This window comes from Lygodium microphyllum, chromosome 4 (genome assembly GCF_053477565.2).
Source record: "Lygodium microphyllum isolate KBCC chromosome 4, Lygodium_microphyllum_v1.1.10, whole genome shotgun sequence".
NCBI lineage: Eukaryota > Viridiplantae > Streptophyta > Polypodiopsida > Schizaeales > Lygodiaceae > Lygodium > Lygodium microphyllum.
This window is the reverse complement of record NC_141138.1, coordinates 37,248,529-37,261,474: the sequence shown is the minus strand read 5'-3', so window position 1 is coordinate 37,261,474 and position 12,946 is coordinate 37,248,529.

The following is a 12,946-nucleotide window of genomic DNA, read 5'->3' as shown; positions in this document are numbered from 1 at the left end:
ATTTCAGACAAGTATTGTACAAGACACTGACTAGTGGAGTGCTGCAGACCATCTACAGTTAGTAAGAGACTACAACTGGAGATATCTAAGGTCAGATATGGCAAAGGATGGCTAAAGTGGTGAGCCATCATCAAATTTCATGCAAAACTAGAGATAACTAGGGTAAAGGAGAGTTAATCAGGCTTAGTTGGAGATTAAACTCCAGTTACTTTTCAAAAGGGAGCTTCTCTTCTCTCTCTTCCAAGATTTTGGCTAAAGCTTCAATGGTGGCTGCCAAGAAATTTGCCAAGTCCTCTCTCTGCAGATCATTTCTCATAGCCAAACCATGGTGCAATGATTTCTCTCTCTACCGATCATTTCTCATAGCCAATAAATTTGCCAAGTCCTCTCTCTGCCGTTCATTTCTCTAGCCAAACCATGGGGCAATGATTCCTTATCATTTGAGCTTCAAGTTGAGTATCCTGGTCAGGTAGTTAATGCAGAAGATGGAGCAGCATGCAACCCGAAATTTGGACCAAAAAGTGTAGTGATTTTCCTACTCTCAACCTCTTCTTGATCTGCACAAGATCTTCTATAGATTGATTACTTGCTTTGAAGCACTTCATCATGCTCTATTTCAGCAACTTCCAGCTGGAGGAAAACTCTAATCTTCATTCCCTTTGTTCAAAACCTTAAAACACAGCAGGGTAGCCATAGCCACAGACCTAGAAGCTCAAATTTCTTCAAATTTTGGACTTCTTTGACCTCCAAGGCTTCTCTAGTACTATGTACAAGTCGAATAGACCTTAACATTGAAGACATTGTAGAGATTTCAGCTCATGGAGAACATTGGAGCTCAAATATAAGGATTATTTTGGGGCTTTTCTTCAAGAGGCTTGAATCTTTGGTATTCAAGTGTTCAAGCAAGCCGGGGCATTGATTCTTCACAGATTTGATCATATTGGAGCTTGTATGGACTGATTCTATGGATATTTCAAGCTTTATGATGGATTTATGGTGGAATTTGAAAAATTCTTCCATCAATGGGATTGGAGCTGACATCTATAATCTTCTTCAAGCTTAATTGAGGTATTTCTTTTACTTAATCTCTGAAATCTCTCAATAATCCACTTGCTAATGCTTTTCCACTTCTTGATGGGAGATTATTGATCAATTAATTATTTGAATTGATCAATAGATCAAAGATTATCATCATTAATCTCAGTCTATTCCATTGAATTTCAGTTTTGATTCAATCATTACTTCATCATAGATATCATTTGCCAAGTTTGATGCATAACCTTGACTTGTTTTGGTTGAATTCTTTTGCCCAAGCTGAAATATTGTACAGGGGTAAGTACTAAAGCAATCAGTGAGTCATTGAATTGCATTGGTAAGACCCTTTCCCTATCCAAACTTTCAAGATTTCATTCAACTACATCTCATGAAAGGGGAAATGTGGATGCCAGGGGAGATAGTGGGACAAAAGAGAGGTGACCCTCCCTCACTATCAAAGATCCCGAAGGGGTGTAACCAACTGACCCGGGGGGAACTTTTCCTACCTCCCGATGATTCGAAGCCCATGTATGGAACCTATCATGCCAGTTTATCCCTCACACAGGTACATTGAGTGGAGAATTGAAGATTGAAGACTTTCCAAAGGCTCAAGTATCTTCAGGATCAAAACAGGGTAAAACATGGATTTTACAGGGCACTACAAGGCATTTACTGGTTGTTATAGGTACACCCTTTAGTATTGAAGTATAGGTGCAGGTACTACAGGGTACCCACAAGTCCTATTCTACCTTCTACAGGGTTTGGTAACCATTTGGGATTACTATCTTACCTTACAGGGTCAAAACAGGGCACTTATAGGTTAAAATAGAGTGCAGGCTTGGACAGTTTAGACTCAGAAATCGAGTTGAAATTTTTTTTGTTCTAAATTTATTATAGCGTGCTATAGCTCATCTCGAATAGGTCATTCTTGGCTTCAATTTGAACTAAAAATTTTTGAAATTGGAGTTCCCTAGCAAAATTTATAACCATTTGTTTGATGGGGGTATTGTAGGACTGCACTATTATGGCAGGACATAAGGGTAAAAATAAGGTCTAGGATGATTATGCTCAGAAAATCAGAGATTCTTTGTTGGATAATGCACCTCAAGAGATCCTTGAAGAGCCTCAACAATAAGGGGAAGTTAGTATATTCAATAATACCATGTGCATACATGAACAAAGACATAGAGAACGTCATGAGACCTTATTATCAAGAATGGAGCAAATGGTTTTATCTACTGATCAAATGAAGTCTTCCATTGAGAAGTTAGTAGATTCAATGACTCAAACAAAGGCTTCTATTGACAAGTTGGTGGAATCTAATGCTCAAATTATGGCACAATTATCCCAATGGATGCAGATGCAAATGGGATCTAAAGAAGCTAAAGAGAAAGCTTATTCAAATAGTGAGCCTTCAGTCCCACTTCAGCCATCTAACCAAAATTATCATGGTCATGGGATTATTGGAAGAAGAGGCATCCCAAATAGCCAATATGAAGTAGGTGAGGCTTCACAAAGGCATGATGACTATTTGGGAAGTTTGAATAATTCCTAGTAGATTGGATTTTCAGCTTATTACCATTCAAAACTCAAAAGGGAGTACAAGAGGGGCTCACAAATATTTTTTTTGCATTTGAATAAAGAGATACAAGATCAGCCCAATAAATCAGCAAACCATCCAACCTTGACAACTCTTCTTGAGGAGTATAGGGATTTGTTTGAGGTGCCTACTTCATTACCTCCCAAGAGAGCAGTAGATCATCTCATTGATTTGGAGCCCAAGTCAAAGACAATCAATAAGCCACCTTACAGATTATCAAAGTGTAAATGAGAGGAAGTAGCCAAGAAAATCAAAGAACTTCTTGAGATGGGATTCATTGAACCAAGTTCTTCACCTTATGCATCTCCAGTTCTCTTAGTCAAGAAGAAAGATGGATCTTTTAGAATGTGCATGACTACAAGGATCTTAATAAGATCATAGTGAAGAACATGTATCCGATACCCAGGATTGATGATTTGCTTGATAAGCTCAAGGGGGCTTGATTCTTTACAAAGATTGATTTGAGGTCAAGGTTGTTATCTATATATAGTCTGTCTACATATAAAGTTTGTCTATATATAGTGCCCCAGGTCCCCTCTATATATTCCTATCATGTGTGCTCAATTGACACACTTCTGGGGTTCCACTTTCGGTGTCTCGTGTCTCTCTTTTCCTCTCTCTTCCTCCATTCCTTGTCTCCCTCTATAGTTAATCTATATATAGCTAACAAAGGTATCATTAGATTTGCATGCAAGAGGGTGATGAAATCAAAACTACTTTTGTGACTAATCGAGGGCTCTATCAGTTCTTAGTGATGCCATTTGGGCTTACAAATACACCAACTACCATCCTAAGCCTCATGAATAAGATTTTGTAGCCTTTCCTCTTTCAGTTTGTCTTAGTCTTCTTTGATGACATTCTAATTTACAATAAGACCCTACAAGATCACTTATCACATATGAGGAGGGTTTTTGATGAATTGAGACATATCAAGCTTTTTGCTAAGGAGAAGAAATGGTCTTCCATGTAGACTAAAGTGGAATACTTGGGACATATTGTCAGTGAAAAAGGGATACATGTTGACCTTAAGAAGGTGCAATGTATAAAAGATTGGCCAACACCTACTACTACTACTTCTCTTAGAGGATTTCTTGGTCTATCTTCAGTCTATCGCCAATTCATCAAGCATTATGTAGCTATTGCAACTCCTTTGATTGACAGGTTGAAGAAGGAAGCTTTCTTTTGGGATGCTCTTTCAGATAGTGGCTTCAACTAGTTAAAGGAACTCCTTACTTCTGCTCCTATTCTAGTATGCCCAGATTTCTCAAAGAATTTACCATACAGTGTGATGCCAGTGGCCATGGAATTGTGGCTATTTTGTTACACGAGCATGGAGTGATTGCCTTTGAGAGTCGTAAGCTTACAGATAAAGAAATGGCCATGAATATTTATGACCAAGAGATGTTGGCTATCTTGCATGCAATAAAGAAATGGAACCATTATTTGTGTGACAGCCAATTCAAAGTCTAGAGTGATCATTGCGTTCTTAAGTATTTCCTTACTTAGTTCAATCTTACTCCTAAGTAGCATAGGTGGGTAGCTACCCTGCAGAATTATGATTTTGACATCACTCATATGAGAGGTAAAGACAATATAGTGGCTAGTTCTCTTTCTCGTATGTGGGCTTGCAAAGTTTCAGCAATGATTGAGCTGCATAGTGATTGGATTGAAGAGCTACATGAGGCTTATCTTTTGGATGAAGAGATCAGCCATATTTTTCAAAAATTGCAGCAATGTGTCATGGAAGATAACTCACATTATCAGCTTCAAAATGGCCTTATTTGGTTAAATGGCAAGATTGTCATTCCTTCTACCTCTTCTTTTACACGGAAAATTATGGAAGAACTACATTCTTTGCCTTTAGCTGGACACTTGGAGTTTTCAAGACCTATGATAGGATCAGCAAAAGTTTCTATTGGAAAGGGCTTTGGAAAGATGTCAAGGACTTTGTCATGAAGTGCATGCCTTGTCAGCAGAATAAGGACATCACCCATAAGTCATGTGGTTTGTTGCAGCCATTACCCATTCCTACAGGTAAATGGACTCACATTACCATGGATTTCATTACTGGCTTGCCTACTACCAAAAAGGATTGGAATAGTATATATGTAGTGGTGGATAGACTCACCAAGGTAGCCCATTTCATTCCAACCAAGACCTAGTTTACTGCTTCTCGAGTGGCCAATCAGTTCATGGAGTAGATTTTTAGACTACATGGATTACCGCAAGTGATTGTTCATAATAGAGACACAAAGTTCATGAATAACTTTTGGCAGGCACTATTCATACCCATGGGCACCAAATTGGCTCCTTCTATGGCCTATCATCAACAAACTGATGGACAATTAGAAAGGGTAAATAAATGGTTGGAGACTTATCTTCACCATTCCTGCTATGATGTCCGAAATTCATGGGATTCTTAGTTATACTTGGTTGAGTTTTCCTACAACAACTCTACTCATGCTAGCATTGGAGTTTTGCCCTTTGAGGCTATGTATGGCTATAAGGTGCCCTTACCCACAGCCATCTTTAATTAAAGAATCAACCCTCATGGGAAAGAGGAGTTGGAAAGAATGTAAACCCTTCTTCAGCAGTGTAAGATGAATCTTAGGAAAGCTCAAGACCAAAGGAAGATGTATGCTCATGAGAAGAGGCGGCCTTTAGAATTCCAAGAAGGAGAATTGGTTTTAATGAAAGTGCCCAAGTCTAGGAACTCTACTTTGAAATATGGATCTAGTAACAAGCTTGCTCATAGACTTTATGGCCCCTATCAGATCCTGAAGTGTATTTGAGACTTGGCATATAGATTGGAGCTACCCTCTTCTACAGAGATTCATAATGTCTTCCATGTTAGTCAACTCAAGCCTTTCTATGGTGATCATGTTGATACAATTGATGAGCAGCCACACATATTGATGAAGAAGGTCTTATTCAGTACATCCTAGAGGCTATCATAGGTTAGCATGAGAAGAAGCCTCAATCTCATTCCATCATTGAATATTTGATCAAATGGAGAGGTTTACCACCTGAGGAAGCTTCTTGGAGATCTGATCCTATATTAGATGAGTTTCCTTTCCCAAGCGACACATTGGTGGCTAGAGCCTACTGCTTATGCATCTAGTTTTGATGGAGATAGGGACATGACAATACGTTATTTTAGAAAAAAATTTATTATGCCTAATTTTCAGAATAAGACACTTACATACCGTCAAAGTACTCTTCAAGAGATATGTTTTGAAATGTGGCACACCTCATTTGGAAACTTCTACTATAAGTTATGGCAGTTTTGGTCTAGCAAGGTTTGTTTACACAACAAACTGTCTACTTCATTCTAGGTTAATTACTTGAAGAATTTATGGTTCCATATACCTTTGAATCATTCCTGATCATGTATATAGCTGAGACTTACTTTTTTTCTTTCATTCTAGTCCGTATGTTAGTAATCTTTCATTCATTTTTCCATTTGTAAAGCTATTAAAAACAAAGTAGTACTTTGTTCTATCCATCCTTTTCTAGTATTTATATGTTTGTATTTTAGGGCAAAAACCTTTGGGATGGAATGGATTGTAAGAAGCTAGGAAGAATAAGCATTTAGTGTGTGAATAATATTGATGATATGTAATGTCAAACTAACATTGGTATAAAAGGAGAGGACATATAGTTTTTTCCTATCTGTTTGACCATGAATACATTACTGTCCTTCTCTCATCCTACTCACAACTTCAATGGCTTCTTTCTCTTTCATGTCTTTCTGTCTCTTATTCTATTCTTTTTCTCTCCTTGTCACTCTATTTCTCTCTCTTGTGCACTCTTTCTTCTCTCTTCTGCAGTCTTCTCTCTCCTCTTCCTCTCTCTCTCTCCAGTCCACTTCTTGACAGAAAGGGTTTGTAATAAGGATTCATCTCATTAGTCAAAAAGGAAAAAATAGTCGATGAAGAGGGTGGATTATTCCAAGATCTCCCATCTCCATGATCAAAAGTGATACTTTCACGTTGCGTTCACTAGATGTCGCATGCAATTATACGTGAAAGTTCATGAAAGTCCCTCTTCGACAGGGATGCTTTTTGAGATGCAAATAATGCGATGATCAAGAGTACTCAACTCAAGATAAATACTCGAAGTAAAAAGAATGGTGAGGATTCATATTGGATCGAACACAAATGTGGGCATGACAAGGCAAAATGGGAAACAAGGATTTCCATCTTCACACAAGATCTAATACACCAATTTCTTAACTTGATGCTTTCAAAGAATAATTCCAATGTATGTTTTCACAAAAGATATTAAAAGCTTCAACTCACAAGAGAGATTAATATACCATAAATATGCATAAATGAGAGGCAAATTGAAGTGTATTTGGCAATGATGATATGGAATTTCCAAGTAATAAGGTCCCAAAGGATGAGAAAAGCCTTTTTCCTTATACAAAATTTGATTGCATCTTTTAGCATGCCGTCACAAAATAATTTCAAAAAAGTCAATGAAGAGGGTGGATTATTGAAAGATCTCCCATGCCCATGATCAAAAGCGACACTTTCACGTCGGGTTTACCACATGTCGCACGAAATTATATGCCAAAGTTCACGAAAGTCCCTTGTCGGCAAGGATGCTTTTTGAGATGCAAATAATGCGATGATCAAGAGTACTCAACTCAAGATAAATACTCGAAGTAAAAAGAATGGTGAGGATTCATATTGGATCGAACACAAATGTGGGCATGACAAGGCAAAATGGGAAACAAGGATTTCCATCTTCACACAAGATCTAATACACCAATTTCTTAACTTGATGCTTTCAAAGACTAATTCCAATGTATGTTTTCACAAAAGATATTAAAAGCTTCAACTCACAAGAGAGATTAATATACCATAAATATGCATAAATGAGAGGCAAATTGAAGTGTATTTGGCAATGATGATATGGAATTTCCAAGTAATAAGGTCCCAAAGGATGAGAAAGGCCTTTTTCCGTATACAAAATTTGATTGCATCTTTTAGCATGCCGTCACAAAATAATTTCAAAACAGTCAATGAAGAGGGTGGATTATTGAAAGATCTCCCATGCCCATGATCAAAAGCGACACTTTCACGTCGGGTTTACCACATGTCGCACGAAATTATATGCCAAATTTCACGAAAGTCCCTCGTCGGCAGGGATGCTTTTTGAAATGGGAATAATGGGATGATGAAGAGTACTCAACTCAAGATAAATACTTGAAGTAAAAAGAATGGTTAGGATTCATATTGGATCGAATACAAATGTGGGCATGAAAAGGCACAATGAGAAACAAGGATTTCCATCTTCACACAAGATCTAATACACAAATTTCTTAACTTGATGCTTTCAAAGAATAATTTCAATGTATGTTTTCACAAAAGATATTCAAAGCTTCAACTCACAAGAAAGAGTAGTATACCATGGATATGCATAAATGAGAGGCAAATTGAAGTGTATTTTGCAATGATGATATGGAGATTCCAAGTAATAAGGTACCAAAGGATGAGAAAGGCCTTTCACTTATACAAAATTTGATTGCATCTCTTAGCATGCCGTCACAACATAATTTCAAAACAACGGATGAAGAGGGTGGATTATTCCAAGATCTCCCATCTCCATGATCAAAAGCGACGCTTTCACGTCGTGTTTACCTCATGTCCCACGAAATTATACGCGAAAGTTCGTGGAAGTCCCTCATCGGCACGGATACTTTTTGACATGGGAATAATGGGAGGATGAAGAGTACTCAACTCAAGATAAATACTTGAAGTAAAAAGAATGGTTAGGATTCACATTGGATTGAATACAAATGTGGGAATGAAAAGGAAAAATGGGAAACAAGGATTTCCATCTTCACACAAGATCTAATACACAAATTTCTTAACTTCATGCTTTCAAAGAATAATTCCAATGCATGTTTTCACAAAAGATATTCAAAGCTTCAACTCACAAGAGAGAGTAATATACCATGGATATGCATAAATGAGAGGCAAATTGAAGTGTATTTGGAAATGATGATATGGAACTTCCAAGTAATAATGTCCTAAAGGATGAGAAAGGCCTTTTCCTTATAGATAATTTTATTGCATCTCTTAGCATGCCATCACAACATAATTTCAAAACAGTCAATGAAGAGGGTGGATTATTCCAAGATTTCCCATCTCCATGATCAAAAGCAATGCTTTCACGTCGGCTTTACCAGATGTCGCACGAAATTATACGCGAAAGTTTGTGAAAGTCCCTTGTCGGTAGTGATGCTTTTTGAGATGGGAATAATGGGATGATGAAGAGTACTCTACTCAAGATAAATACTGAAGTAAAAAGAGGGGTTAGGATTCACATTGGATCGAATACAAATGTGGGCATGAAAAGGAAAAATGGGAAACAAGGATTTTCATCTTCACACAAGATCTAATACACAAATTTCTTAACTTGATGCTTTCAAAGAATAATTCCAATTTATGTTTTCACAAGACCAGAGGAAGATGTATGCTCATGAGAAGAGGTGGCCTTTAGAGTTACAAGAAGGAGAATTGGTTTAATTGAAGGTGCCCAAGTCTAGGTACTCTACTTTGAAATATGGCTCTAGTAACAAGATTGCTCACTGATTTTATGGCCCCTATCGGATCCTGAAGTGCATTGGAGACTTGGCATATAGATTGGAGCTACCCTCTTCCACAAAGATTCATAATGTCTTCCATGTTAGTCAGCGCAAGCCTTTCTATGGTGATCCTGTTGATTCAATTGATGAGCTACCACATGTATTGATGAAGAAGGTCTTATTCAGTACATCCTACAGGCTTTCATAAGTCAGTGTGAGAAGAAGCTTGGATCTCGTTCCATCATTGAATATTTGATCAAATGGAGAGGTTTACCACCTCAAGAAGCTTCTTGGAGGCCTGATTCTATATTAGATGACTTTCCTTTCCCAAGGGACACATTGGTGGCTAAATCCTACTGCTTATGGATCTAGTTTTGATGGAGACAGGGACATGACAATGCGTTGTTTTAGAACAATTTTTATTGTGCCTAATTTTCAGAATAAGCCACTTACATAGGGTCAAAGTACTCTTCAAGAGATATGTTTTGACATATGGGACACCTCATTTGGACACTTCTACTAGATGTTATGGCAGTTTTGGTCTAGCAAGGTCTGTTTACACAACAAACTGTCTACTTCATTCTAGGTTCATTACTTGAAGACTTTATGGTTCCATATACCTTTGAATCATTCCTAATCATGTATATAGCTGAGACTTAGTTTTTTCCTTTCCTTCCAGTCGGTATGTTAGTCATCTTTCATTCATTTTTCCATTTGTAAAGCTATTAAAAACAAAGCAGTACTTTGTTATATCCATCCTTTTCTAGTATTTATATGTTTGTTTTTTAGGAAAAAAACCTTTGGGATGGGATAGATTCTAAGAAGCTAGGAAGAATAAGGATTTAGTGTGTGAATAATATTCATGATATGTAATGTTACACTAACATTGGTATAAAAGGAGAAGACATACAAATTTTTCATATCTTTTTGACCATGAATACATTACTCTCCTTATCTCATCCTGCTCACAGCTTCAATGGCTTCTTTATCTTTCATTCCTTTCTCTCTCTTATTATATTCTTTTTCTCTCCTTGTCACTCTATTTCTCTCTCTTGTGCACTCTTTCTTCTCTCTTTTGTAGTCTTCTCTCTCCTCTTCCTCTCTCTATCCAGTCCAGTTCTTGACAAAATGAGTTTGTAATAAGGATTCATCTCATCAATCAAAAATGAAAAAATAGTCGATGAAAAGGGTGGATAATTCCAAGATCTCCCATCTCCATGATCAAAAGCGACACTCTCACATTGAGTTTACAAGACGTCATACGAAATTATATGCGAAAGTTCTTGAAAGTCCCTCGTCGGCAGGGATGTTTTTTGAGATGGGCAAAATGGGATGATGAAGAGTACTCAACTCAAGATAAATACTTGAAGTAAAAAGAATGGTTAGGATTCACATTGGATTGAATGAAAATGTGGGCCCGAAAAGGAAAAATGGGAAAACAAGGATTTCCATCTTCACACAAGATCTAATACACAAATTTCTTAACTTGATGCTTTCGAAGAATAATTCCAATGTATGTTTTTACAAAAGATATTCAAAGCTTCAACTCAGAAAATAGAGTAATATTCCATGGATATGCATAAATGAGAGGCAAATTGAAGTGTATTTGGCAATGATGATATGGAACTTCCAAGTAATAAGGTCCCAAAGGATGATAAAGGCCTTTTCCCTATAGAAAATTTGATTGCATCTCTTAGCATGCTGTCACAACATAACTTCAAAACAGTCCATGAAGAGGGTGGATCATTCCAAGATCGCCCATCTCCATGATCAAAAGTGATGCTCTCAGGTTGGGTTTACAAGATGTCATAAGAAATTATATGCGAAAGTTTCTGAAAGTCCCTCGTCGGCAGGGATGCTTTTTCAGATGGGAATAATGGGATGATGAAGAGTACTCAACTCAAGATAAATAATTGAAGTAAAAAGAATGGTTAGGATTCACATTGGATCGAATACAAATGTGTGCATGAAAAGGCAAAATGGGGAACAAGGATTTCCATCTTCACACAAGATCTAATACACAAATATCTTAACTTGATGCTTTCAAAGAATAATTCAAATGTATGTTTTCACAAAAGATATTCAAAGCTTCAACTCACAAGAGAGATTAATATACCATGGATATGCATAAATGAGAGGCAAATTGAAGTGTATTTGGCAATGATGATTTGGAACTTCTAAGTAATAAGGTCCCAAAGGATAAGAAAGGCCTTTTCCTTATAGAAAGGTGTGCCTGCTGCTGCTGCTGCTGCTGCTGCGCGCGCGCGCGCGCGCGCGCCTGTGCGCGCGCGCGCGCGCGCGCCCGCGCGCGCGCGCGCGCGCGCGCGCGCCCGCCGCGCGCGCATGTATCGCAATGTCGCGTTCCAGATGTCAGGACGAACGATGAAGCTTGAGTTGGGATGGATGCTTTTTGAGATGGGAATAATGGGATGATGAAGAGTACTGAACTCAAGATAAATACTTGAAGTAAAAAGAATGGTTGGATTCACATTGGATCGAATACAAATGTGGGCATGAAAAGGCAAAATGGGAAATAAGGATTTCCATCTTCACACAAGTTCTAATACACAAATATCTTAATTTGATGCTTTCAAAGAACAATTCAAATGTATGTTTTCACAAAAGATATTCAAAGCTTCAACTCACAAGAGAGAGTAATATACCATGGATATACATAAATGAGAGGCAAATTGAAGTGTATTTGGCAATGATGATTTGGAACTTCTAAGTAATAAGGTCCCAAAGGATGAGAAAGGCCTTTCCCTTATAGAAAATTTGATTGCATCTCTTAGGATGCCATCACAACATGATTTCAAAGCAGTCAATGAAGAGGGTGGATTATTCCAAGATCTCCCATCTCCACAATCAAAAGCAACACTTTCACATCAGATTTACAAGATGTCCCACGAAATTATATGTGAAAATTTGTGAAAGTCCCTCGTCGGAAAGGATGCTTTTTGAGATGGGAATAATGGGATGATGAAGAGTATTAAACTCAAGATAAATACGTGAAGTTAACAGAATGGTTAGATTAACATTGGATCGAATACAAATGTGGGCATGAAAAGGAAAAATGGGAAACAAGGATTTCCATCTTCACACAAGATCTAATACACAAATTTCTTAACTTGATGCTTTCAAAGAATAATTCCAATGTATGTTTTCACAAGACCAAATGAATATGTATGCTCATGAGAAGAGGTGGCCTTTAGAGTTCCAAGAAGGAGAATTGATTTTATTCAAAGTTCCCAAGTCTAGGTACTCTACTTTGAAATATGGATCTAGTAACAAGCTTGCTCACTGATTTTATGGCCCCTATCGGATCCTGAAGTGTATTTGAGACTTGGCATATAGATTGGAGCTACCCTCTTCTACAGAGATTCATAATGTCTTCCATGTTAGTCAAGTCAAGCATTTCTATGGTGATCCTGTTGATACAATTGATGAGCTGCCACACGTATTGATGAAGAAGGTCTTATTCAGTACATCCTACAGGTTGTCATAAGTCAGCGTGAGAAGAAGCTTCGATCTCATTCCATCATTGAATATTTGATCAAATGGAGAGGTTTACCATCTGAGTAAGCTTGTTGGAGGCTTGATTCTATATTAGATGAGTTTCCTTTCCCAATGGACACATTGGTGGCTAAAGCCTACTGCTTATGCATCTAGTTTTGATGGAGACAGGGACATGACAACACGTTGTTTTAGAACAA